This window comes from Microtus ochrogaster, linkage group LG1, assembly GCF_000317375.1.
Source record: "Microtus ochrogaster isolate Prairie Vole_2 linkage group LG1, MicOch1.0, whole genome shotgun sequence".
NCBI classification, from domain to species: Eukaryota; Metazoa; Chordata; class Mammalia; order Rodentia; family Cricetidae; genus Microtus; species Microtus ochrogaster.
Window position 1 is genome coordinate 49,541,808 of NC_022027.1, and position 27,560 is coordinate 49,569,367.

Genomic DNA, 27,560 nt, shown 5'->3' on the forward strand with positions numbered 1-27,560 from the left:
AAAAGAAAAGAGGTTGTGCAGTGAGAAGACACAGGGCTGAGAGAAAGACGAGAGAAAGTTAAGAAGTGCACAGATGAGAGCAGAAAGGCAGAATACACGGAAGCAACTCCGCAGTGTGCGGCTTTGAGAATTGAATCCCAACGCTCAGTACGTTTCCCAGTTAAAAGAGGAAAAAAAAATAGCTTATTTAAAGTTTTATTATTAACGTGTACGTGGGGGTGGTACCTGAGGAGGCCTGAAGAGGGCATCAGATCCCTGGAGTTATAGTTGTCTGAGCCAACACAGGGGCTGAGAACCGAACCTATACTTCCTCTGCAAAGGAATGGCGGTGTTTCCTGATTTGAGTTGCCACGTGCTCCGCACCCCCAAACACACAACTCAAATTTACATTTTGCTTTATCAGCTCTTATGCTTAACTAGGATTTGTTTTTCTAACTAATCCCTAATTGGTGATGGAAAAGAATTCTGACTCAACTAGTTACAATTTTCTGTTGGAAGAACAACAAAGATAAGATTCGTGATCTTCTGTCATGGGACAGTGGCAGCAACTCTGAATAGGCCTGGGGTGTCATTGAAATCCTTCCTATTGGGTGTGTGGGAAGGCAAGCCAGGCCATGCTGACATTCTTCACGCCTAAAAAGCCTGTACCATCTACAGCATCCTTGCAATCCTCGATCTTAGCAGTAGGTGGCGCCTGGCTCCCTGTCTTTGACAGAGCGGGCGCTTCCCAGCACTAACAGCTGGGGCTGGTTTAGGAAAACAAGAGAAGGGCGGCTACAGTACTGGGGGAAATGTGAAGATCCTAGCACGTATTGAACTCGGGGAAGGGGCACCGCCCGTGCTGTACTAGCCGGCAGTGCCCAACAGATCTATTTCCTGATGTCTCAGGCGCCCATCTGAGATGAGAATCAGTTATTTCATAGTCATAGATGGGTAAAACTCATCTCCAAATTATTACTACCAGAAGGGCTGGACTCCTAGAAGACCCGCCTCCTCTTGGCTCTCTGATAGCCACCACCGGCCACAGCGACCGAAGGGCACTTCACACAGGCAGAGAGTAGGCTAGAGAGTGACTTGGTGGCCCAGCGCTTCCACAGCATGCACAAGGCCCTGGGTTTCATCCCCAGCACAAGACGGAAAGAAACGGGGGGGGGGGGGGGGGACAGACAATCAAGAAGTATGCAATTTTGTTCAACTTAAGCATATTTATATGTAAAGATCTATATGCAACTAGAAGCTGCCATACTAAACAGCACAGACATGCTGGGATTATAAGATATATGACAAATCTGAAGCTAAATCATGAAACACCACAGAGGATAACTTTTATTAAGATATTTTACTTTCCTGTGTCCAGTTTGTTTCAACAGGGAAATGCCTTGATACTTGGTAGAGGCATTTGTAAAAAGCCAAGATTATTTTTCTTTGTATTTAATTATGTAACATGGTAACTGGGATTTTTATTTTTTTAGGACTCTAAGTTCTTAAAAACTATGGATTTTTCCCCTTCAATGTTTTTTTCTTTTAGATAAATTGAAAAAGGTTAATGATCTATAACACGTTTTCCTTTCCATACGACTAAATTGTTTGTGTCAAACTTTCATATTCGGAGTTCTGTAACACATTTTGAAGCAACTGGATCATTCCTGGGTATATATTTACCTTAAGAGAAAAATATAAATACATAAACCTATGAAAACTGATTGGTAAAAGAGAAATTGACAATTAGTAGACAAGAATGACGAGTTAATAAGCCAAGAAAAATTTTCTGGCCCCACTTTACTGATAATTAGTAATCTTAAGTATTCCTAAAATGAAGAAGAAAAAAAGCAAAAAAGGCAATTCAAGAATATACTAAATTTCTTTGAAAATCCACCAAAAAGCAAGTGTTACTTGCCCCTTTTCATGTCCCATGTGCTCAGGAAACACCTGCACGGCTAACAGGCTATCCCAAGCTGGCATGGCCCTCTCTCATACGGATGGATGAAGGGCACAGAAACGAAATGAACCAGCTGCCATAGAGACACCAGAGACCCATATCCTTTCAACGCCCACCCCACAGATACCACAGCTACCTAGAGAAGGTGTGGGTCTTTGGGGGCTCCCTATCTGCCCAAACCCCAACTTTTCATTTCCAGGGCAGAGCTCTGCAAAGCTACAACTGTCATTTTAGAAGGAGCACTGCCTGCCCAGGTCTAATTTTTGTAGGCTTAGCTAATGAATTAATAAAAAGATGGTCAACAATATAATACAGCGTGTTACATGGTTCTGGAAAAATAAAAGGGGCGGAGATAGACAATACTTAAATTCAATTACTAAACCCCTCAAATCCTCAACGGTACAATAAGCCAATTTTAAGAATCCACAAAACCTCTTTAAAATCTTCTTATTTATTTTCTCATTATCTGTGCCATTAGAATTAAGATTCTCTTCAACCCTTGCCTGGGCTTCCTAACTCTTCTCCCAGGCAAGGCCTAGAACCCTTCTTTCCCTATCTCCTTTCCAAGTATTCTCCTTGGAGGTCATCCCAATATTGCAAGTTCAGGTCTTCTAAGTAAGTAGCCTTTGGAGACTGAACAGGCTAGTCCCATGGCTTTCTGTTCTAGACTGGGGTCCCCACCTAGTCTGTGTAGGTCCTCCTGGCCCACATCTTCCTCCCTGTTTTCTTACCTATTCTCTTTCCTTTAGATGAGTGGTATTTAACCGGTTCACTTTGGCCTATTGTACTCCATTAAACAGTGAGGTCAATGTTAGATTATAAGAATGAGATGTTAATAATGGCACAAGGAATATTATGATAAACAATGAATACTTAGCAATATTTAGTTACATATACTTAAAATAGATTAGATGCTAAGGTTAGGAAAAAAGACAATGCAGATACATTCTGTTGATTCTCTTTTCTACCAGGCAGGACACAGCATGTGGTACACAGAACAATGTATAGTGTAGCTCATGCTATGGGGAAAAGCTGAAATAAATTCTAAGAACCAAATAGGCCTCAAGTCCAAGGCCAGTATTCTTGGTATCCAGAAGGGCTGGCACCTCTAGGAAAACAAAGGATTGACTGACACAGGGAAGTGACTTGCTCACCAGAGGTTGATGGTATCTCATGCCTGTCAGCAAGTCTACTTGAAAGGGATAAAGCAGCCAGCACTGTTTGTGACCGCTGACTTCTGTCAAAAGTGCCCTGGGTCCTCAGTGACTCAAACATTGCTCCCTGCCCCAAATAAAAATGTCATTAATGAATAATACTATTTAACAGGGGTTGTCATTTTTCTTCTATATATCCTCAACAGTCAAAAAAAAAAACCCTTAAAAAAATCAGTTCTTCTTGTGCTTTGAATGCCACATTACCAGTAATCTCCTCCTGCATCCTCAAATCAGCTACACACTATCTTGGTTTTTAATCCTCTTTGCATGGGCTGACCACCCTGGTCACAACTATGCGCAGATTAAGGCACGGTCACCACAGGCCACGTTCCAGCTACTGTGTTCAGGACGAAAGAATAATTATTTACCCACCTGAGTCTGACTGGGCCAGACAACAGCCAGGACCTCGGTACCCTGATCCCTAGCCTCTTCCCGCTTTATCCTCCCGGCTCGAGACCAGTCCTCCCTGTGAGACACCATCAGGGCTAAATATAGATCTACGCACACCAGCAGTTCCTGACCATCGTCACATGGCGCTGCTGACGAAGGACTCCTTGGAGACGCGTTCACCCAAACATACATACACAAGTATGCGTGCATATTTATTCATATGCACCAGACCCCGCAAATTCATCTGCAAAGTGGTACATTTACATTCAGAAGAGAAAACTGCAGCCTAGATGCTCTTCTGGCGCTGTTTACCACACCGGTCCACCCCCATCTCCCCGCACTATCTATCTATCAGAGGGCTTAGCCACGGTGTTTTGCTTTGCCTGAACAGCATCAATTTGAATGGTAGCAAGCAATAGTCAAATCTTTCTCACACACACAGAGGCGCGCACACCTCTGTTTTCCCATTTGCCCTTTTCTCTAGTAGAGTCCAGAAGTTGCTCTCAGGGCTCTCCAATAAAGAGGCGCCTCTCTCACGCTGTCAACCCACGAAGCTTCCAGGTACCCTAAACCGCGTTAGTATAACCCAGGCTAGTGTCCGAAGGCAACTCATCTGGTCCAAAGGCAAACGCAAAACAAGACAAACAAACAAAAAACCAGGCTACTTGTTCAAGTTTGCATAAGAGTCAGGGAAACACAAGACTTCTGTTTCCCTGTCTGTTTCTTCGAGTCAGACCTTAGATTATAAGGAATCAGCAACAAAAATAAACAACAGTCGGTACACTCACAAACACCCCAGGAAACTAGCCCAAAGTATATGGAAACAACCTAGGTGTGCACAGGAAGCTTAGAAGGAAAGCAAAAAAGGATGAATGCGACTCCAACTCAGACAAACCCTCAAGATCTAACAAGATCTCTAAACAGAAGGCCTGGCTGGGCACTGGGGCGAGGCGCAGCACTGCGTCCACGGATCCCCGGGTCCCCGGCGCTCCGCACCTGTTGGGACCGTGGCAGCCTCCCGCACGAAAGCAGAGGGCGCGGGAACTCCTAGGTCCCTGGCTCCGCCGGCGATCGCTAACCGGGGACCTCAAGCCACGCCGGGTGCACTGGGCAGCTAGCTGGGTCCGGGAGCAGCATCTACGCAGCCCCGGGGCTCCGTGCAGCCCGCTCCCTCCATCCCGCAGTGGGGGCCCGCAGAGCACCTACCCGCACACGGCCCCGGGCCTCCGCCTCCTGGCTGCTGTACCGCGGCGCCCCTAAAGGCGAGCTCAGGACCAGGAAGGACCGAACGCAGAAGAAAGGAAAAACCCGCCGATCCAGTCGGGGTCCTTGTTTATACTGAAACTCCAGCCGCAGTCGCGCACACCCCCTTGCTCCTGAATGCCCGCCTCCTGCCGCCGCCGGCCCGCCCCCGCCTCTGGCCACGCCCATCCTCACTGGCCAATCGTGGCGCCGCTCTCCGCCCACGCCGCCCTGCAGCGGGCGCTCTGGGACTTGCCGGGCCCCCGCGGGTTGGGACTCCCGTGACGCTGCGGCCGTAGCCGCCCACGCCGCCCTCGGAGGCTGGGTTGCTGGCGCAGCGGGTCTCAGCAGCCAGGGCTGGCCCCACTCCGGCTTGCGCTTCCTCCTTCGAGCAGCTGCCCGCGGCTGTTTGTGCAGTCATGTGTCCCCGAGTGTGTATTCATTTGCCCGTGTGCTCTACCTGTAAATACCGGCTCGACTAGTTGTACAGTATCTATTATCATAATTATGAACTGTAGGTTACTGTCCGTGCAACTTTCGGAGCAAATCCGGAAGGAACAACCGAGTACTTGCTGGGTGCTAGATATGGTGCAAAACGCTGGGGGCGCACTGGGGGCTGCGACCTGCTGGTCCCAGACCTCTGAAGCTTACTGGCTACTGGATGGCAAACCCTAAGTAAACTGCCCGTCACTGAAATTACAGGTGTGAGAACTTTCCTCCTCTAATACATGAGGCTAGTCCTCAGTGAAGGTTGTTTTATCATTGTAACCACATACTTAAAGCTACCATCAGATACCTGATAACTATTTTAGAAAAAAAAAAGGGGAGGGGACTCAAAACTTCCCTTGTAGGCGCCATGGAAAGGGAAGGGAAGAAGTGAGGGGAAGAGATCCGTGGGAGGAAAATTGTATAAGATCTGGAGACTTGGCAGCGCTGTGACCCTGGGTAAGAAAAGACGGATTTGAGAGCTTCCGTTAACGTATAAATACTGATGGACCATCCAGTAGGGCTGTAATTGGCATTATTAGAGCCCCTGCTCTAAGGTCCCTGCCTGTCTCCTTCCCGGAGTGGAAGGCGCCACCTTGACCTAATGTTCATTGCCTGTCCTCTCGCTGGAGAATCATTAGCAAGTCCCCTCAAGTCCCCTCGCCTATCTCTCTAGCCTATGGTCTCCTATAGATGGGTCTCCCTGGACCAGCAGTTTATTCTCAAAACTCCGAGTCTTCTGCTTACCTCTGGCATCTCTGCGCTGTGAAGAGGAATGGATTAGGACAAATGAGCAGGACTGCAGGCCTCAGTCATGGCTGAGCTTTCCATCCTGTGTTTGCTAACAAACAGACCACAGGACACGGGCCAAACCACACTCTCATTACGGAGTCTCTCCCCTCACCTGATAAAATGTGAGCTCCATGGGAGCAGAGCTGGGCGTTTACCTGCCCTGTTTCTACCGTAAGCAAACTGACCAACACATAAGCCCTTGATAAGTGTGTACTGGCTTAATAAATGGATGGATGGATGGATGGATGGATGGATGGATGGATGGATGGATGGATGGGTGGGTGGATGGATGGAGGGATGGAGGGAGGGATGGATGGGTGGATGGATGGATGGCTCAAAACACAGTATGTAATTTTGTTTCAACTTGTGTCTTACATTTTCTATACCTCTAAAGTTTCCTCCGGATCTTTAGACTCCATGGGATCAATTTGTGTCCTCCTGAAAGATGTTGGAGGGCCAGTGAGATGACCCAGCAGGTAGAGGTGTTTGCTACCAAACCTGGCCACCTGAATTTGATCCCCAGAAGTCACGTGGTGAAAAGAGTGAACTGAATCCTTCAACTTCACACACACACACACACACACACACACACACACACATCTGATTAATATAACAAAAATGTAAATATTAATAAACTCAACAATAGTAGTCAAGCTGATTGAAAGAGAGCCCTGCAGAGCAGAACCTCATCATAGCACTAAAGGCTGGCGGCCCGTGTTACATTTCCACTCCACGGAGACTGTGTAGCTATGTAGGGAAGGTTGCTTTTCCTAAGCCTCCTGCACTTCAGGTACACAAAAGAAGTGCAAGTATCGTCATGAACAGTACAAGTCCAACTTCCTTTCTTTTTGCCACTTTCATTTCCAAAGAAAAATCCCAACTTACATCATACTGTATTCAGTATAGTTTTCAACCCACCTTTTGGGAACAATGATGTTATTGCTGCAGGAATCCCGTGAGAACATAGGCTGAATTGTCATTGTGCAATCCTCTTCATTCTGTTTCCTCCATTTCTGCTCACCTTCTGCCTTTTTAATTAATTCATTTCATTTTGCTTATTACTAGAGGGTGTGTGTGTATGTGTGTGAGAGCCAGTGTGTGTGAGAGAGAGCCAGTGTGTGTGTGTGTGTGTCAGTGTGTGAGAGAAAGCCAGTGTGTGAATGTGTGTGTGTGTCAGTGTGTGTATGCCACAGCATAGCTGTGGAGGCCTGAGGACAACTTTTGGAAGTTTTTCCATTCTGGATTGCAGGGATGGATCTCAAGTGTCAGGATTCATAGCAAATGGGTTTTTTTGGAGGGGGGGGTTGTTTTGTTTTTTGTTTGTTTGTTTGTTTTTTGAGACAAGGTTTCTCTGTAGCTTTGAGCCTGCCCTAAAACTAGCTCTTGTAGATCAGGCTGGCCTCGAACTCACAGAGATCTGCCTGCCTCTGCCTCCCAAGTGCTGGGATTAAAGGTGTGCACCACGGCCACCCGGCCTCATAGCAAGTGCTTTTACCTGCTCACCTTAGGTGTAAGGATTGTGTTGCACACACTCCAATTGAGGCTGGGAACCTCATGATCGCTTCCTCCCCCATTTTGAGTAGTTGAGTAACATTCATCTACTATTAAAAAAAAAAAAGAAGAAGTTTTTCTGATGAGGGGGTGAGAACTTGTCCTTATCCATGTGTAAAGATAAGTATTTAGCATACAGTTGGAAGCAATATTAATTTAGCAAAATGACTGTAGTGGAATCTCCTCAAAAGTCTATGACCCCTGCAGACTAGGGTTCGCAGCTAGGTTTATAGCACCAGGCATAAGCCCCATCCTATTGAGAAGTCCAATTAAACAGCTGCTGGTTATGCTTATATCTTAAGTGCCACCATTGCAGAGCTGGGGCTATCTGCACTGCGGCTCACAGACTTATGACCGGGTAGCGTTGTGAACAACGCTTTCCCCCTGGTGGCTTGCTCAGCATCTTCTGATACTATGAGTTGTTAGGGAACTTTAAGAGCTTTACGAAACCATCATGTAAATCCTCATAATGTGTCTATTCTACCCTCACTAATTTGTTCTCTTGGTCACTCTGGAATGCGGATCCAGGCCCTTGAAGGTGTGAACCCCGAGTTCCAGTTTGTAAATGGATAGAAACAAAGGCGCAGGCCACATTGCTAGTCTCTGATTAGCCTGGACACTGCCTGCTCTTCTAGCTTTCAAAGCAAGCAGGGTAAATCCGCTCTTGGGAAGGACAGTTTACAATGCCTGTCTTACGTGATGATGAAAGATGATGAGAATTTTGTACAGCAACGCCAGGAAGAGTGAGCACAGAAAGTGCCGATACATGCATCTAATCATCTCTGGCTATCACTCTGCAGCTTGTTAACCTGTCGTGTATTCAAAGTGGCTTCTCCGTGACAGGCAAAAGTGATGGTTTTTTCTTCAACAGGTAAAAAGTAAGAAGGGAAAAAACCCTCTGATACCTAAAGTACTTAACAGACAAACCACTCCCTATCAAAGAAAGTCCTTTCTATTTCACAACTAATAAATTTTAAAGAAAAGAAGACGATGTAACACCCACCCCTCCAGACCCCATAGAGGAGGAAACCCTGCAGTTGTGTGGCCAAGACAGTGGAGAGCACAAGGCCCACCTCCTGGGGCCTCCGCCTTTGAACACCCAATCTCATTCGGTTGCAATGGGAAGATGAGCTACTGTGCCAAGGCCTTAGGACAACGAGAGCACTTGGCTCCAGGCCTTAGAAAAAATCCCTTATTTCCTTCCTTGATTTTTCGTGTTGCTTTCCATCACTTCCCTTTCCTGATGGTCTGAGGACCTACAGCAGAAGGGGAAGAAGGCTGCTTGGCGTGCTTTGGTTTCGTGCCCTCTTCCTGCTTTGACCTAAGGAAAGCCTGTTGGTGACCAATCTAGCTTAGAAGATGGCCATGTTGGAATTACTTGGAAATACAAAGGTGGGAATGGGCTCCAAACATTCACATCCTTGGACCACGGTAAGAAGAACAGGGAAGGACAGGTCTGAAAATGTATTTATTTATGATCCTGACTCCTTGCCCAGTGCCATCAATTCTTTGATGACTGTAAGGTTAAGTCTTGCTGCTTTGGGGGAATTTCTATGATGAGACAAATGACCTTGGAATGAATATTTCAAACATTATCAACATGAGTCAGTTTACAAAACTCTTTCCCATCTATTAATTGTTTTAGGGAGGAGATCAGTGAGAAGATTCTATCCAGCCTGCTAAGACTTCATGCCTAAGTGGGAGGACTTGAATACAGAAGACAACTTCCAGAAGGTTCTTTCACATACCCTCGATCGTGCTGTGATCACTGCCACTCTTTAGCTCACAGACCCAAAACTTCCTCCAAAAATGTAACAACTGCACGGGAAATTCCACCGTACATATGATAGTTTTTCAGTTCCTTTAAGGACGTGTGAAAATTCTAAAAATTACTGACGACAATAGCCGCCAAAAGGCAATGCTACTGCTTTTGCTTTGATGAGCGTTGTTATTTTACTTACCTACCAGTTCAAATGCATTGTTAGAAAGAAGTTATGTGTGACACAGACAATGTCTTTCCTTAGACTAACTACTGACAACGAATAGCTAATATAACACGACCTGATCACAAGAGCAATGCATCTCTGTTGATAATGTAATGGACCACAGCATACTTTTCCACACTAACAAAGAAACACCTAATAAATACGGGTCATTTGATTACAGCATATCACCACTTTGAACAGGAGTGTAACTGTGCTTGAATTTGTATGGCTGTTCTTCACCGTATAAATCGTTATGGTGAAAAGCAGGTGTGTTTCTTTATTTGTGCTTTCTATGTTGCCAAGATCTGTCTGTTTTCTTCTGAATGAGTTGGTTTTAAAATGAATTAAGAATAAGATAGCTTTCTGTTGTTTTATTTTGAGACAGGGCCTCATGTGTCCTGGACTGCATCAAACGCTCTACTTGGCCAAGCATGACAAGAGAGTTTTATATTTGAGATACTTACCACCTTTTATATTAAGCTTTCTTATTTTTCTAGAAGGTCCCTTCAGTTCTAACTAATTATCACTCTATGTCCTAGAACACTGAGTAAGAAGGAAGAAGGGAGAAAAATGAATAATAGAATAAGACAATTTTAGAGCTGGAAGGAATATTAATTATCAACTCCTCTAATCTTTCCGATCCTCATGCCACCAATCAAAGCATTTCTGAGATGAAGAAATTGAGTCCCAGAGAGAATAAATGATATTTCCAAGGCTAACAAGATAATAGCAAAGTTACACTTGTCCAAGCCCCGGAAATAAGTCAGGACTTCAAACAGTACCTGATTTGACTTGCTAATTATTATCCCTGCAGGGGCAATTCTGTAGGGCTACCTTTACATTGTACAAGCAAAATTTGTTATGAAACACTGAGAACAGATGTCAACACTAAGGACTCTTGTTGACATGACAACGTAGAATTCTCTAGATTCTGCTGACATAGTGAAATTCTCTAAATGTTACTGATCTGGGTCAATTATGATCTTACATAATGTTTAAGGTAATGAAAGAATAAACACTTTAATATCTTTATCCGTAAAGTAATTGTTTTCTGGTCACTCTATTAGTCAGACCTCATAAAATTATGGTGGTCAAAGGGCTTCCTCAGCTAGCATCTGCTGTTGTTATTATGAAAACTCATACCTGAGGATTCATCTCTCACATAGAGTCAGGCAGCCAATCAGAAGATTGTGTCATCTTTTAAATCAATTAGACCAGTGGCCCTTAACTTGGGGGTGAAACAACCTTTTAACAGGGGTCGCATATCAAATATTTACATTATGATTCATAACAGTAGCAAAATTACAGTAATGAAATAACAACGAAAATTATTTTATGGTTGGGGTCTCCACAATGTGAGGAACCTTACCAAAGGGTCGCAGCAGTAGCAAGGTTGAGAACCACTAAAGTAGGCAATTTGTCTAAAGCAATGACTTCTGGCTGATTCTGTAAAGTTAAATCAGTGTCAATACCCAAAAATTCATTTTGATTTGTAGATGAACATTATCTCATCAGTAGAACCAGTATTCTAACACAATATATCTAGATGCTGTTATGCTTGGAAAAGCACAGTGTTAAATGTATTTCACACACACTCACAAACATTCACTCAGACACACACACAAACACACTCACTCACACGAAGTGATCATAGAAGTCAAGTTTTTCTCCAAATGGCTGAGAAAATCTGTCTCTGGGACCAGTTGAGTCTGGGCATGGTGGGCCAATGAGGTTCTAACTTAATCTGTAGAATTCAATTCTTTTCAGAAAGACTTCAGCAGATTTGACAGTGTACTGATAATGATCATTTGAATGCAAGTAAATAGATACTTTACATTTTTATTTTGTGAAGTCCTTAAAAATGGAAGAATTTATAATCAAAATTGGATTTTTCCATATAGCTATACTATATAAACTTAAAATTCTATATTTACTTAAACACAATATATACTGATGAAGCTAAAAAAAATGTCTCTTAACTTTCTCTACTTATGGATTGATCACATTTATAAAGTTGAAGTACCTGTCAGTAGTCCTGGTAATTGCATCAGGTGCCACTGTGTAAAATGATAATTTATGTGACGCAAGTTTATTAAAGAATGTGATGGCCCTCACTTGTTTATCACATTAGCTGCCGCTTGTGTTCTGATGTGACTGTGTGGGACCCACTTTGTGATGGGCACGGTGACACATGGCTAGCCCATGGATGAGCTTGGCTTCTTGACTGAAATCTGCTTGAAAGTCAAATCTCCCACATAACACCATTAGCATATGATTAATGTTTCCAAGGCCTGGAATTAACTGGTGATAATTTTAGAATCTACAATTACCCACACAATTGTCTCTAATTAGCTGTCTCTGAAAGAGTGGTCAAGAAGGAGAGGAAAATGGAGGCTGGTTGAGGCTCTGTCTCCCTATGGCTTGCACGGTGCCTCTACTTTAGATTTGTTGCAAGAGCAAAGAAGAGGTGTTGGGGTAGGAGATGGGCTGGAAGGCCATGGCTGTGGCAGAAAGAGTTAGAAGAATAGAAAGGCAGGTTGTCTGAGCCGGACCATGGCTCAGGGATTTGAGAGATCACCTAAGCATTAAAGTAACCAAATCTGAGGAAGCCCAGGCCTTCTCTACAGAGGTACGAACTCAACACCTCTCTCTCACAGCAAGAAATACATGGGGGAGGACAAAACAAAATGTCCCAGTCTAGACAAAAGCCCCACAGAAAAGGAAAATATTTGCCTTATGTTCTGTTTGTTGTTTTATTAGAAACTCACAACAAATTCCTTTCCTAAATACCCCAGTTGAAAAGTCAAACACCAGCTGTTACAAGTCATAAACCCAAACTTTCTTGATGTCCCAAATACTAATAAGTGCCATTTTCCTCCAAAATAGTTGAACTAGGACACAGTGTTTTAAAAACATCTCTAAATAGATGTTTGGTTAGCCCTAGCCCCTCTCACTTTAAACTTAGTCATAACCTTCTGATTCAGAGTACACAACAAAATAAAAATGAACATGAATTTTGCTCTTTCTCTTGATGAGACAAAACAACTGTCAAAGCCAGCCTCTAAAAACTGTCACAGAGCGACAAACTTGAGGGAAAAACCTAACAGTCAAGGGGCCCAAAAAGCTCCATGAACATTACAGGACAGTTCTCGCCCTCTGTGTGTGTGTGTGCATGTGCGTGCGTGTGTGCATGCATGTGTGTGTGTTTCTCTCTGCCCCTCCCCCAGCCTCTCTATCTTTCTGTCTCCCACACCCCTTCTGTGGAAGCCAGGCTACAAAGATGGGTAGGCAGATAAAGTGCTTGTCTCATAAGCACAAGGACCTGAGTTTGAATCCCCAGAACCCATGTATTGCCTGACATGGGAACTCACATCTGTAACTCCACTGCTCCAAAGAAGAGATGGGCCAGTGGGTCTCAGGCCAGCTGACCTAGTGTACTCAGGAGCAAACAAGAGACCCTGTGTCAAACAAGGTAAGGACCTACACCTGAGGTTGTGTACCTTGGCACCTCCCCCCCCCCCGACACCTCTCTCTCACACACACACTCACACGATCTGGAAGCCACAATAATGATGAAACCATTTTCATCCCAAACTGAGGAGCGGTCACCCATGTCTCAAGGAAGGGGAAGTGTCTGGCCTGCTAAGCAGAAATGCTCTGGGGGATAAAACAACATGGCAGGGGGACATTCGCAGAGAGGGTAGCAAGACTTGTTCTGGAGAGCTCTGGCGGGAAGCAGTACAAACCAGGAGAACCGGTGAGCAAACGAAAAGACAACACTGTCTCACCTGGAGAGACTTTGGCAGTATTTCAAAAGGACTTTGGCCAGATTTGAGCAAAACACAAGCAACCGGCTGAGAGAGCTATTGTTTCAGATTCTCAGCGTTCTACGTGAAGTGAAAGATGGCAGCTTCCTGTGAAGACTACGCTTTTGTTTGTTTGTTTTCTTTGCTTGCATTTTATTTTGAGACAGGTTTCATGTCACCCTGGCTGGCTGTGAATTCACTACAGAGCCTGACGATAAATATCTGATCCCCCTGCCTCCACCTCCCTAGTGCCAGGACTGCAGGTGTGTGCCACCCTGCCCAGTTTATGCAGCCCAAGGTTTTAAATGTGCTAGGTAAGACCTCTGCCAACTGAACTGCACACATAGTTGTCAGACTAAGACTATGATAACCGAGTGGCTTGACAAGGCCCAGGAGTGGCAGACTTGCTCCAGCCCCGCTGGTGTCAGAGAGAGAGGGTGCAGCTTTGTTCAGAGCCCATTTCTGCATCGTGACACTGGTACTCACGGATACTCCGATCTGTTCCTAGGAATGTGCTTTCCCTTTTCCTTCAGGCCCCAGCAACGCAAAACAGCACAAAGTAAAAACAAAACCATAGCTCTCACCTCAGAGGATTTGATTGATAATTTCTTTTGAGCCAAATATAAGCAACAATAATCCAGGAATGTAAATTTAAGTAAATATAAACATCCTGTTTCAATGTGCTAATAGTTCGGTAGAGTTTTTATAGTATCAGAACAAAGTAAATCATAAATCAAAACACCTTTTTAAGACACTGGGGCATAGACATGGAACCATAGACCTTAGTGCTATCTGATGAGACTCTTAGCTTTGGGTTGCTGGAAGCTAATCCAAAACAATTTACCTAACAGTTGCAAGATGTTGGTCAAACACAAAGATCAGCAACAAGCTGCCACGTAGGAGCTAGGATAACCCAAGGTAACTTGGCTATGGATCTGCAATATTCCTACCCTCCACATTATTGACACTCTAGTCAGTTAACTTGCTTTGTGGAATGCTAGACAGAGGTGAGGCATTTTTCTGAATGTTAATGTAACAGTTCAGATCTTCATGACAGGCAATGACTAGAACATAGTGTACCAACCAAGGCATGGTAACATCCCTGCTTTAGTCTGGTTAAAACAGACTTAAGATTCAATTTCTGTGACAGACAGTGTTTTGTGACATTAACCCTTCATTCAACGCATTTGCATGCCACTCAGGCAACCAACTGTCCTGCTTGGCCTGGGACCAGCCAGGTTTAATACTGAATTTCATATCTTAGAAAAATAAAACAAAACCACTTTTTCTTTATTTTGTGTATGGGGTGGAGGAACCCATGTGACTTGGTTCTCATGTGACATCATTTGTAGGACTTGGTTCTTTCCTCCCACCTCCTGAGCTCTAGGGATCAACCTGGGTTTGCCAGACTCGAGGCAGGTGCCATTACCTCCTGAGCCATCTCCCCGGCACTAATCCCAAATGTTTTAAAGCAAATCTTCAGAAAAAAACCTTCAGGAATGGGTTCAACAGGGGGTGGTTGATCACCTAAATTCCAGACATTTCTAAAAGTTTTCTGCAGGCCAGGCCCTGGAGAAGGCATTAACCAAAACCATTGAGGAGAAAGCAGAGAAGGTGACCACCATCATGAAATGACCACCCCAGAAGGCAGTGGGTCTTTTCTAAATAATCAGTCCTTAAAGAGATGCCCATGCCCGAGACAGAGATGTACTTCTCATGGGGACCCACTTGGAGGAGGCTGGGAATGAAGGCTGCTTGGCTTTCAGACCTGAAGGATGAGAAGGTGTTAGCGGTGGATTTTGTCAGGGGAGGGCCATCCCACTTCGTTTTTAAGTATGAAAAGCACTTCAGGATCTCTGGAGGATGTTAATGCTCTCTCTAAAATTATATGTCTATTTTTGTATCTGCTATTAGAATGAGACTGAGTGGAAGTCTCAGGTTGGAAATGTAGCCCTGTTGGCAGGCTGCTTGCCCAGCATGGAGAAAGCATTTGATTTTATCCCGGGGACTCACAAACTGGAACACAGAAGGATCAGAAGTTCAAGGACATACCATATACAGAGAAAACAACTCAAGACCCACCTGATATAGAGGAGGGGGGGGAGTAGAAAAAGGGGAGGAGAAGGGAGAGGAGAGAGGGAGGAAGAGGAAGAAAGGGAGGGAGAGGGAAAGTGAAGGAAAGGGAGAGAGAGAGAGCTAAAGAGAGAGAATTTCAATAGAAAAATTGGAAAAGGCACAAGCTGACAATGGCCTTGTCTGCACCCTGTTCTGATAACAAAATACTTGTCATACAGCAGGTACCCAATGCTTAATTAGTAAACACGCGCATGAAAACATTACTGCTTTTTTATGTATATGTTCAGGCCCTCCATCCACTTTCCCTGAATAGTTCCTTCTCTTCTCCCCAGCCTATCCATAGCCTGATGTAATTATAGATCAAATGGACCATGGCTCCGCCGTAGGCTTCAGGCTAGCGGAATCTGGGCCAGACTATACCTGCTGGTTCAAAGAGAGACTGTAAGCCTCTGCCTTTGCTCGGTGCCCACGTGGGAAGCCCGTGGGAAGCGCTCTGCTACCTGAGCCGAGGTGAGATCTGTTTCTGTTTTAAGCCCTGTGTGTCATGATCTGACTCTAAGGCAGAAAGACCAATGTTAAGGCACAGGGTTGCTGCAGGCTGGCAATTTCATTGTTTGCATTAGGGAATTTCTCCCCTTCCTCCTGTTATGACTGCCTATCACTTTCTCCCTGCAGACCACGCCCCCTTTCTTTGGTCAGTTGGGCTTGAAAGCTCAGGGCCCTGCTGACCCTCAATGCCTACCTCAGGAGGAGGCTCTGGCCTTTGTGTTTCACTCAGGAGAGCCTCTCCTTTCCCTTGTGAGATGAGAGAACAGTCAACCCCTTCATTTCTCCCCACCAACACACATAATTTACTTCAATCAAGGTCACAGTCTCGCACACCCCAAGGGATCGGAAAAGGAATTGTTTCTTTGCTTTCAAGGGACAATGGTTTGCTATGTTTAATAATCTGAGTCCTCAGGTTTATTATTTACACTTTTCTATACATACTAGCCCAAATGGTGGATCCCTTACCTGAGCAGGAAAGAATCAGCCTATCCTTTCCTCTCCCTGTGGCTTTCTTCATACACTTCTACGCATACAGGATGAAGCTTCAGAGCCCTCAGATGGGTTATTAACAGCTGATATTTCTTTTATTTTTAGTACACTTAGTTTTTATTTCTGTGTAAGCATGTGCAGGTATCCTCAGGTAACAAGGCAGAGTGGCAGATCCCTGGAGCTAAAGTCACAGGCAGTTGGGAGCCACCTTGTGGGTGCTAGAAACTGGACTCAGGTCCTCTGTGAGAGCAACCACTGGTCTTAACTGCCAGGCCATCTGTCTAGACCCTTTACTTGGCTTCAGAAATCTACTGACAACACCTTAATCTTCAGTTCCTACATAAAATCTTTAAATAGCTGGCACAAACTAATAAATCATAATGGTTAACACTAGCAACTTTCTGTACATTAGTTGTGCAATATTAGTAGATTTTAGGGATTTGATGTCTTAGTGCCTGGTGCCAAGTTGACAGCCACGGGAATGCTTGCAGGACCCAACAATGCAATCATTTTAACTTAAGGGTTTTTTGTTTTTGTTTTTGGTATAAACTAGGGTCCTTTGGGGACATCCGAGTTAAATGCAACAAAAGGTAGGGGACACAGTTAACATTTATGATCATTTTTGTTCCATGGTCTCCTGATAAATATTCTTAATCTTATAAAAATCATATACATGCCTACCATTATCTCCACCATCACTGAAGTGAAAACTGAAGATGAACAAAGTTTTACTTATGGACCCAGTGGACCTTACTCCAGAGAGCATGCTCTTTGTGTAAAACAGACACATAAACAATGGCCCGCTTTCAAGTAAGTGCTGCAGCTCAAGGGAAACAGAAAACTCTGTCCTTTCCATTCCTTCACAAGTGGTTATGAAGTCTGGGGCAGACAACGTTGCACAATGACTGAGATCACCCACCATGGAAAGAGGAAGAACCTGCATAAAACCCCAGCGCAGAGAGTCCTCTCGGCTACTCTCAGCCACGTGTCTAAGACCAACCCCCCCCCCTCCGCCCCCACGCCTGCAGCCATATCTAAGACTAAACTAATGCTTGTTTTGGAAATGAAGTTGAATGATGCATCCAGTCATGGGCTCAAACTCTGGAAAATAGAACCCAATAAATAGTAGTTAACTAAACATAATTACCAAAATTATCCAGCAGTCTCTTTCATGCCTCAAACCTCAGTCTCTCCCAGATTCCTTTAAAAGCCAGGTGATCCCAACACGTCAGAGGCAGGTACAGGAATATTGGGAGTTCAAGGCTAACCTTGGTTACATAAAGAGTTCAAGGCCACTTAGCAGCTGAGACTATTTCAAAAAGCTACACACACACACACACACACACACACACACACACACACCTCCTTTTATATGTGTGACGAGCCAGGCATGATGATGCCCACTTGTAACCTCAGCATTTGGGAGGCTGAGGCACAAGGCAATAGATCATTATGAATTCAAGCCAGCCTGGCTTATACAATGAGCTCCTATCTAAAATCAAAACAAAATAGAAAAGAAGAAATAAGTGTGACTGTGGATCTTCTTATTCTGTATAACTTCATTTTGTGTTGTCAAAGAACTATTTAAATATTGGAGTATTATTACCCCTAAAATACATTTGTTTGTATCATCTCCTAAAATAAGGATTTTATTGTATACAGTATAATACAGTACATTACAGTATCCCTGAAGAATATCCAACAATATCCCTATAATCTAATTTCTACTATATATTTAGACTTCCCAAATGAGTCTCAAAATTATCCCTAAGAATATTTTAAGCCTCTTTAAGAAACTAGACAACTTGTCCTAGAGAAAGCACCATTTTCTGTATTTGCCTGATATTTGTCTATAAGTGATTTTTAATTGCTCATCTAACCTCTATATTCCCTATATATCTGAATGTCAATCTTTGGTTTTATTGCTTTTAACTTGAACATCATGGTGAGGATGCTTCTTTAAAGTCAATATTACGTAGTAGTTCATACTCAACCTAATCAAACTTTCCATGACCACTTCCTCTTCCCAACACGCTGCGGCTTCCTGGCTTTCTCTAAGGTATGACCAGACCAGTGGTTTTCAACAGTGGCTTTACTTAGAGCCCTCCACAGAGTTTTAAAAAATATTTGTGCCTGAATAACACCTCTAGGCTTGAACAAAGGGATAATGAATCTTCCCAGGGCATTCTCATGTGTAACTCAAGACGAGGCGTGGTTTGGACGCGGCAAAGTCAATGTTCTGTTTTTCTTGTTTACTACCACGCATTCTTAGTGTTGAGAAGAGTGCCTGACTCATAACTACTTCTTAACAAGATGTGAATTTCAGCACATAGACGGCTCAACTTTCGTCTATGTTCTGACTTTTTCTTCTTACCAAATGGCTTGCTATGAAGCCAATGGGCTTGAGGGGGAGAAAAACTGGGATTTGCCTCAGTTGTCGCTGTTTACCCCAAATATACTTAAAAAAAAATTCCAACCATGGGGAAGAAAGCTGCTGGGACAGACCCTGGATGTGTTCAACTTGAACCAAGTCTTACGAGAGAATAAACAAAGGTCTGACTTGTCAGTGCTTGCCACAAACAGAAGTCAATTCAAATAAGGTAGGGGTAGCCATCCCCCCCCCCCCAAAGAAACCTGTGTCAGGATTAATTCAGGAAGCAGCTAACACACTTGCTTACAAAACCAAACTAAGTGAAAACCATCAATAGCCCAACAGGAAGTCCGTGAAACACTAAAACTACCCTTTGTTTCTAAATGACTCACACTGAAGAAAAAAATGCTCACTCTTGTTCGTAATAGAAAAATAGTAAACTCAAACATACTGTTTACTCCTGAGATTGGCAACATCTACTCTACCGTGAAAGGTTGGGAAGGGTGCCCCCCCAGCCTTTTTCTGTTTTGTTTGTTTGGTTTTTCAGACAGGATCTAACAATGCAGTTCAAGATGTTCTGGAACTTACTTTGTAGATCAGGCTGACCTGAAACTCTTGACCCTCCTGCCTCAGCCTCCCGGCGCTGAAGCTACCAGTGTCCAGTCCCACGTCTGATGGAGGCACATGTCTGTTAAGAAATTCCAAGGATCAAGATTCCCTAGATTTGCTCCTCTTGACTTATGAATAACATTTGGACAAACTTACTTATTCTCTAAGGAAAAAAGATAAATGTCATTAACACAGAACTGGCCAGAACCTTCTGAGATGCCCATAGCAACAGGCACCTTTTGGGTATGGATGGAGCCTCAGAGTAAGACATTGGGGATGGTATTCCATAATAGCCATGAGAGAAAGGAAGAGGAAGGAAGAAGTGTCTGCACTGGATTTGTCTATACATAAAAAGCCCCTTGGGTAGGTAAAGCAGGAACTGCTAAGTGGCTGTCTGGACGAGTAAGGCTGTAAGAGGAAGAGAAACAGGGGAAATCTTCACAGGGTACCTTTCACAGCATATCCTGTTTGAACTGTGTAAAGCACACATTCAAATTTTCAGGTTTTTTGAAGTATTATTGGATGTTCTTGGGAACGTATTTTTTTTTTAAATAAAATGTATTCCAGATACTCTTGCTGCCCTTATTCCTGTTGGAGGATCCTAGAAATTACTTATATCCCTCTCTGGTTTCACTAAAAATGAAAGTGAAACTTTGCAGATTTTTCATTCCCAGGCCTAAAAATGGCTCAGAAGAAACGTCTCATGATCTTTTCCAGCCTTGAATTGGGTTCTTCTGCTTCATCTAACATTTCACTGTTTATACATGCATGCAGCTCAATATCTCTGATCCTAGAGATCCCCCCTCACATGGAAACAAGGGTGTCAACATGAAGAGAATTCTTTATCTTCTGAAGCATAAGACTAGATGGGGAGAGAAATTCTTTGTAAGAAAAAAAGGATTCTTCCAAGATAAACCAATAAAATCAGAAGAAATTATGATTGACATCTTGGCCTCTCAGCATCTACTACTCTAGGTTAGGACTTATCTTCTGTATGTATAATCTAAAAACAAAATATTGCCCTTCACCAAGTGCAGTACATACAAGTGTGTCTTAGGAGTCTGGCAGACTACAGGTCTCTGGTTGGCTATCCTCCCTGCATCTTCACTCGGGTTCTTAACTGGAAAAGGAGGGATGGTACCTCATCGGAATGCATTGTATTTCTCATGTGGTGACCAATAGCAATGACTTGACAGATTTTTGAAAGTGTGCATTGAAAATAGTTCTCATACTACTGTAATTACGGCAAAGGCATCGATCACCAGACAAGGTGGAGGAAGAATGCGGTCCTGGGAAATGAGGGAAGGAAACTTAAAAGGTCAAAACCAAACAAACCTTGACTAAACCCAAAACTAGTCAGAAGCACAAGGGAAGACAAGCTCCCATTTCGATGGTTTAATCAGCTGCCTCGTTGCCCTGCGCCTTTGCTTCCGTTACCTAAGCCTAGAGAATTCCTAAGACGTGTGAGGAAAGAGAAGGGAGGGTCTCTAAGGATGCTGTTCCCAGAGGGACAGAAAAACACTGGAGTAGAGAGAAGGCACAAAGGACAGTGGCATGTTAGGTTGGTCCTGGCCTGACAGGGACAGTATACAGAGCAACGGTAAGGAGCGAATGCTGTAGTAAGCTAGCACTAAGTGACTGTGATCCACCAGGGTTGTTGGACACTGGTGTCTATCTCATTTAACCATCACTGATGGGACTAATGTCTCCTCCATTTTCTAGTTAGGGAAACAAGTGAAGGCTGATTGTCTCCAGAGCCTTGACGATCCCTGAGACAGTTTGAAACTGCATGACCACTCCGTCTCATAACATAGTCATTGATAAAGGTTGCAGACGATGTGGCCCAATGAAAAGAGAATTTAAAAATAGCTAAAGGGCAACTAAAAAGGCATGTTTGAAGATTAAAAACTAATTCATTTTGCTGATGGCTTTCTTTTCTGAACATTGAGGGTAAAAAAAAAATGTATAGCTATTAAGATGGACTGATGTGAAGGGTTTTCTTTCTGGGAGATGGCCTAGAGTTGGGTTCTACTTTATGATGGACCTTCAGGATGCTCCTATCAGAAGGACCAGAACCGGGTTCTGGGTTGCTTCAAAGCACTGCCACATAGTAAGAGAACAGCGTGCGGGTGAGATGAGCCAGGAACACCTATTTCTCTGCACTGAGACTGCTTCCTCGGGATGATGAGATCCAACAGAAGTCTAAGTTTTGTGCAACATTCTGAGAGAAGGGATGGGCATGCTGCTAATCCTCCCAGCGGTGTGAGGTGATCTTTACTGTTAACTCCACTTTGAAAACAAAGAGATTGAGACATGGAGAAGTTAAGTAACATATTCAAACAGCTAAGAGTGATGTGGCTGGGATTCAAACGTGGGCAGCTTGGGTGGAACATCTCTGCATTGCACTTCTAAGCTCCTCTCACCTACGGCTTAACTTCAAAAGCAATTTTGCTGCCTAGCTTAAAACTCTGAAATTCTAGAGTTAGACAGAAAAGCATTCATTTATCTCTTTATTAAGCCATTCCATTACTTATCTATTATGCATTCCATTGCTATATATTATGTATTATACTCCTGTTATGTACCAGTCTTAATATTAGCAAAAAATAGACATGATTTCTGGGATTCTTGGACTTAGATTCTATGAGGGTGACATACTTGAGCTTTTACAGCTATTAAACAAGTAAACATAAAATCATGCATGCTCATAAGTGCTTTAAGGAAAGATACAGGGTGTTAGAATGAAGGAGAGAGGTGGAGTGATGGCTCAGAGGTTGAGAACACTGGTTGATGAAGACCACGGTTTACTTCTCAGCACCTATATGATGGCTCACAACCATTTGTAACTCCACTCCCAAAGGATCAGGTACCCTTTTCATGTGGGAACCAGGTATACAAGGGGTGCACAAACACACAAGCAGGCAAAAGACCCATACACATAAAATAAAAACTGACCACAACAGAAGATAATAAAGGCATTTAAATAGGTACATGGCCTAGCAGAGAGCAGTAAGTCCCGAAGTGACCTTTGACCTGGGATTACTCAGCTAGGCTCCTCTTACATTCTTTAGTATTTCAAAATCTCAATTCCTCACCAGAAAAATAGGGTCAAAGGACTGAGTCCGAGTCACTGTGAAGATAACAGACGCTAGAAGGCATTCCAGGATTCCAGCACCAAAGAACACAGCTCATGACTGTTTTTCCCATTGCTATGACCCCTGTCCAGCAGAAAACTGGGTAAAAGTTTTAGAATGACAACAGTCAGACCTTATGAATGGAGCAAGTAAGGGAAGTCTTTCAGAAATGCTACGGATTTTACTGCTGTGAAAAGTATGCTGTGAATCGATGGATTTATCCTTCTAATGGAGTTATTCAGTAAAAGAGTCACATATCACAAGTAAGCAATCTGGAAATAATTACCTATGGGGAATCCAGTGCCTTGTTAACATTTTCCCCGACATCTCCGGGATTCTGTCATGGTGTTGCCCTCTGTTGCATGGTCTTTCTGTTCTTTTCAGCATTTCTCCGAGCACAGATCCGAGACTGCACCAGCTTCTACCCAGACTTTAATACCAAAATACAGTGGGCAAAGACCAGCGAGATGGACTGTCCCAGGGTGTTCAAGGACAGTGCAGGAGCCAAGAGGAACTCTTAGCTAGAGGGTCAAGAGATACTGCAAAGCTAGTTTCAGGGTTTTAACTTAGTGGCTTGCAGTTTCATCTTAGAGAGAAAGAGGAGGATGCAGGCAGCCCAGTGAGTCTGCCCTCACAGAAAAGGACTCTCTCCTGCACCGTGAGGGTCTCAGGAGGGATCTGTCTGGGAGGGTTCCATCCTGCTGTATTTTCTTGGCAGAAGTGCGCTTACATGCCCTTCGCGGAGAGCACTTCAAAGCTTGGAAGCCTACTTCAAAAGCTCCCTGCAGGCTCCATCCATGACTGGAGCTAACCCGATTGAGGGCTGAGCTCTGGCAACCCTGGCTACATGGGCAGACCAGCAGCTAGGCCATAGAGACATGCACATCCAAAGCACCAGCTCTGCCCCTTCGCCTTCTGGGAGGGGTCAGGATGGGGCTATGTAGTGTGAGGCCCGGTGAATTCTGGGAAGGAGCCTCTTTGTCCAGGTTAATGTAGACTTTAGCTACACTCTTCCTTTAACCTCCAGGTTTGTCTCCACAGCACCAGGCCAGGCCAGCAGCATCTTCCAGGAATTCTGTGAACAACTACCCTGCTTCCTGCTGCAATGCTGGGGCACCTCTAGTCCTTTTCTTTGACTAGTTTGAAAAAAAAGTGTCCAACTTCCTCTGCCGGATTCCCTCTAGGAAAAATTCTAAAACATGAGAGGGAGCTTACATTAGAGTTGGAGATGTGGGACACTGAGTGCAGACAGCTTCTGGAGGCCAGTGGTAACCACAAACGTGCCATCCATGTTGCCCCAAAATGCAGTTGGCTTTGTTGTAGTGGATGTAGCGGTGTGTTGGCAGAGGCTGCTTGTTCGCTTCCCAAGCACCCAGACCCAAAATAATCTCACAGAAGCTGCATTAATTACAACACTGCTTGGCCCATTAGTTTATGCATATTTCTAGCTAATTCTTACATCTTAAATTAACCTATTTTTATTAACCTGTGTATCATCATGTGGTTGTGGCCTATTGTCTGTCGGGAATCTGGCATCTGTCTCCTGTGGCAGCTACCTAGCTTCTCTCTGACTCCACCTACTCTATATATCTTTTCCAGCCTGGCTATATTCTGTTAATCCATTGGCTGAAAGCAGCTCCTTGATTAACCAATGGCAATAAAACATATTCACAGCATACAGAGGGGAATCCCGCATCAGTAGTGGTTTTTTGGTTTGTTTGTTTGTTTGTTTGTTTGTTTTCTCATCAAAAGAAGCAAACAGCAGACCTCAAGTTTCCAGATGGATTCTTCAGGGCTCAATCTTTCATCTTGAAGCCCGTTCATTCACTGTAGCTGCTGGTTAATGACAACAGCAGGGTAGGCCCCTCCCCTCCCGTACACATAGGTACTGCATACAGTGGAGGAACGGGTAGGGCCTATACGAACCAGTAAACAATGTGATAGGCTAGGTATGTCGGCATGGGCCTAGAACTCTAACATATAGGAGATTCAGTCCAAAAGGTTGTGAGTTAAGGCTAGCCTAAACGACACAAGAAGACTTTGTCTCCAAAAACCAAGCCCACATCTAAAGATCTGAGGGAGAGACTTGAGAAGTGGACAGAATGAAGAGAGGAGGGAGTTAAGGAGAGAGGCCTAGACAAGAAGCGATAGGGAGAAGGGAGATTCTGTGGACATAAGGACCCTGGTGAGAGCAAGAGCGAGGGAACTCGGAATTGAAAGCTTCTAATTGCAGCTCAGCTCCAACAGGAACATCTCCAAAAGTGTACCGTGCAGGCAAGGACAGACAGACGCCTGTCGTCACCCAGAGGCGAGGACAGACAGACGTACACCCTTCAGTCCAACTTAACCTTAAACCTGCACAGCAAGGGGGATGCCGTTCCCTCTCTCTGGCACACCAGATGACTTTTAAAATGATGGATTCCCATGTGCACCTCATCAATACAGCTTTTCACCACTCCTAGACTACAGTTGCTATGGGAAGCCACTATTGAATAAAATACATAAAATATGGAAAACCGGTGTGTACCAGGAAACCCATGCCTGCTTCTTCCTCAGGAAAACAACTTAGATTATTTGACTGATGTCAAGAAACAAAAGCCCCTTTGCCGCCCTGTGCTCATTCTTTCTCGGGGATAGAAAACACCTTCTTGTTTATTGTGTGCCCTGTGGCTGCCGTACCTAGATTTAGTTCTAGAAATAAAAACGGGAAAAATGTCTCCAAACAGTTTTTCTGAGAAGGGGCCCCTCCCCCAGGGCTGTTTGCTGTCATCCCCTTTTCTTCTCCGCTTCCTCCCTCCAGCTTGACGTCTTCTCAAATGCTACCTGACAGACTGCCGCCATCACCCTGTGAATGTAAGTAATTTCCTTATTGACAGCCCCCCATTCTCTCTGACATCTGCCAGCACTCTCTGACACTTGAATAAGCATTAAGACATTAACAGTCTGGCACAGGTTTAAGGGCTGGAACGGTAATGCATGGCAGGCCTGCTGCACGGAGCCACAAGCAAAGGGACCCCCACCCATTCAAACTCCGCTGTCCTTCTGCTTGGAAGACGGAGCAGAGCCCGTGGTAAATGTCGATTACTCGCTTCGCTGCGTTGGCATTTTGGTGTCTCCTTAGGCAGACCAGATTGGACATTAAAGGAGAAGAAAAGGAAAACACGAAAATGCCTGCTTTTGAGGCAGTGGGATGACGGGGCACGTTGCCGTTTTGTGGGATGATCTTAAAGGAGTTGGTTTAGAAAGAGGCAAAGTCAGGCTCCCCTAACTTGCACCAGGAACATTTGCATCAGACTTCCTTCTGATAATATCACATTCATCCCACACACTCGAGCTGGCAAATGCCAAGGATTTTTTTTTTTTAAGACAAATGTGTCAGATCGAGGATGTTCAGAAAATGATTAAGGGAGAATACCCGGGCAGCCTTTGTTGCTACAATCTGTTCACCGAGGAATGGTGAAGCTATTCACAGGCAAGGTATTAAACCATTAAGTGAGTCACGGGACTGCCTCACTTCTGTTCTAAAGAGGGTTTATTTGGAAGCAGAAACTTGTAATCCACCCAGGTAATGCTAAAATTAACATCAAAATAGAGAGGCAGAGCCCTGCCTGAGTGGGACATTTTTTTTGAGTCGAAAATGACTCAGTGTGACTGCAGGAGGGAAACAAAAGAATTAAAATGGCCTTTCTAGAAGTTCAAGGTCATCTGTCTGTAACCGACAGGCCAGCGAGACTATGTGGCTCCTGGCTCTCTGCACACCTCCTGGGGCCCCAGTCCATACTTCTCCATTTATCCACCACGAGGGTAGGCTAGCTGCCCATGCAGAGGGTACACTGGCATTCCTTTTGCTAACTACCTTTGTGTTCTTGTTTGATCTGGGCCTGGGGTCACTGTGTCAGGATTGCAAATGAAGAAGAGAAAGTTGCATCTTAATTCCTGTGTTGGTATGTTTCAGTTACATTCAGTTCCAGCCCCAGGGAGCAGCTGGGTCCAAACTGCCAGCAACAAGGCATAGTAAATCTGAAAGGGCAGTAGTCATCTTCCTGGGACTGCAGGAGTGTCTGTGGCCTCGATAAGCCTGGTGGAAGCCTACTGCTGAAGCCAGAGCTCCAATCCACTAAGGTCTCTGAATGGCTGTTTGGGGCAATGCTGTCCCTTCAGAGGCAACACTGTCAGGACCACAACAGAGTCCAGACCAGCAGCCAGTGGGTATGGGTATTCACAGGAGCTAAGAAGGGGACTGTGTGCTGAACAAATCAGGTGCCAGTTAGCTCTGGTTCTGGGGCCAAGGGGACATGTAGGCTGGGCTGTATAACTCTTGTCTAAGCAAATGCTTAGAGTACTAAACGGTCAAGAAACTAATGGCTCCATATTCTTAGTATTCATCCGTAGAGGAGCCTTGTAGAGCTCCTCTCACTCACTGTCCCGTCACCATCTCCTTTGGTCACTCAGTGGGTGAGACAACATTGGTTCCTATGGGGTTCACTTGAGGCCCCATCTTTGTGACTTAACACCACTCTTTAGATGTTCGGCTTCAGAGGTATACCCCAAACCAGTTCATCATCCACATGGCCCTAATCATGACAATAAAAAGCCACCAACTCTCAAGCCAGTCACCTGGGCTTATTGTCTCATTTATACTGAAGGTTGGGCTGGTCACTTTTACAGATGGGGGTCCTTAAAGCTCTCAGAGGTCAAACAACCCATTAGAAGCTCCTCAGTGGTTCAATGTCACTTGATGGGAGGGGTCACCTGACGCCAGAGCCTGTTTGGGCTAACTGTCTAAGCTAATGCCTGTCAGTCCCAGAGATGAGGCTGCCCTTGCTTTGCCTTTCTCTTCTCCTTGGGTCTCTAGGGCAACACACAGGGTTCTCCTTTCCTGCCAGCCCTCACATCTGTTGTGGGATAATCTTTTTGTGCATTGTGA

At 44.4% G+C, this 27,560-nt stretch overlaps 1 protein-coding gene across 5 annotated transcripts in view; it reads right to left on the reverse strand.

Annotated features, from left to right (window-relative positions):
* The window catches only part of Rasgef1b (RasGEF domain family member 1B), a 510,363-nt gene that overhangs the window by 30,249 nt on the left and 452,554 nt on the right, over nucleotides 1–27,560 (reverse strand). The window contains exon 1 of one of the 5 annotated variants that reach the window (XM_005359535.3): nucleotides 4,750–4,900. The exons of 3 other annotated variants lie outside the window; for them this stretch is intronic. The gene's annotated coding sequence lies outside the window, so the exon portion shown is untranslated. Of the gene's footprint in view, nucleotides 1–3,525; nucleotides 3,546–4,749; nucleotides 4,901–27,560 lie in introns of those variants that run through there. One more of the 5 variants, XM_026785344.1, reaches the window with a different exon arrangement.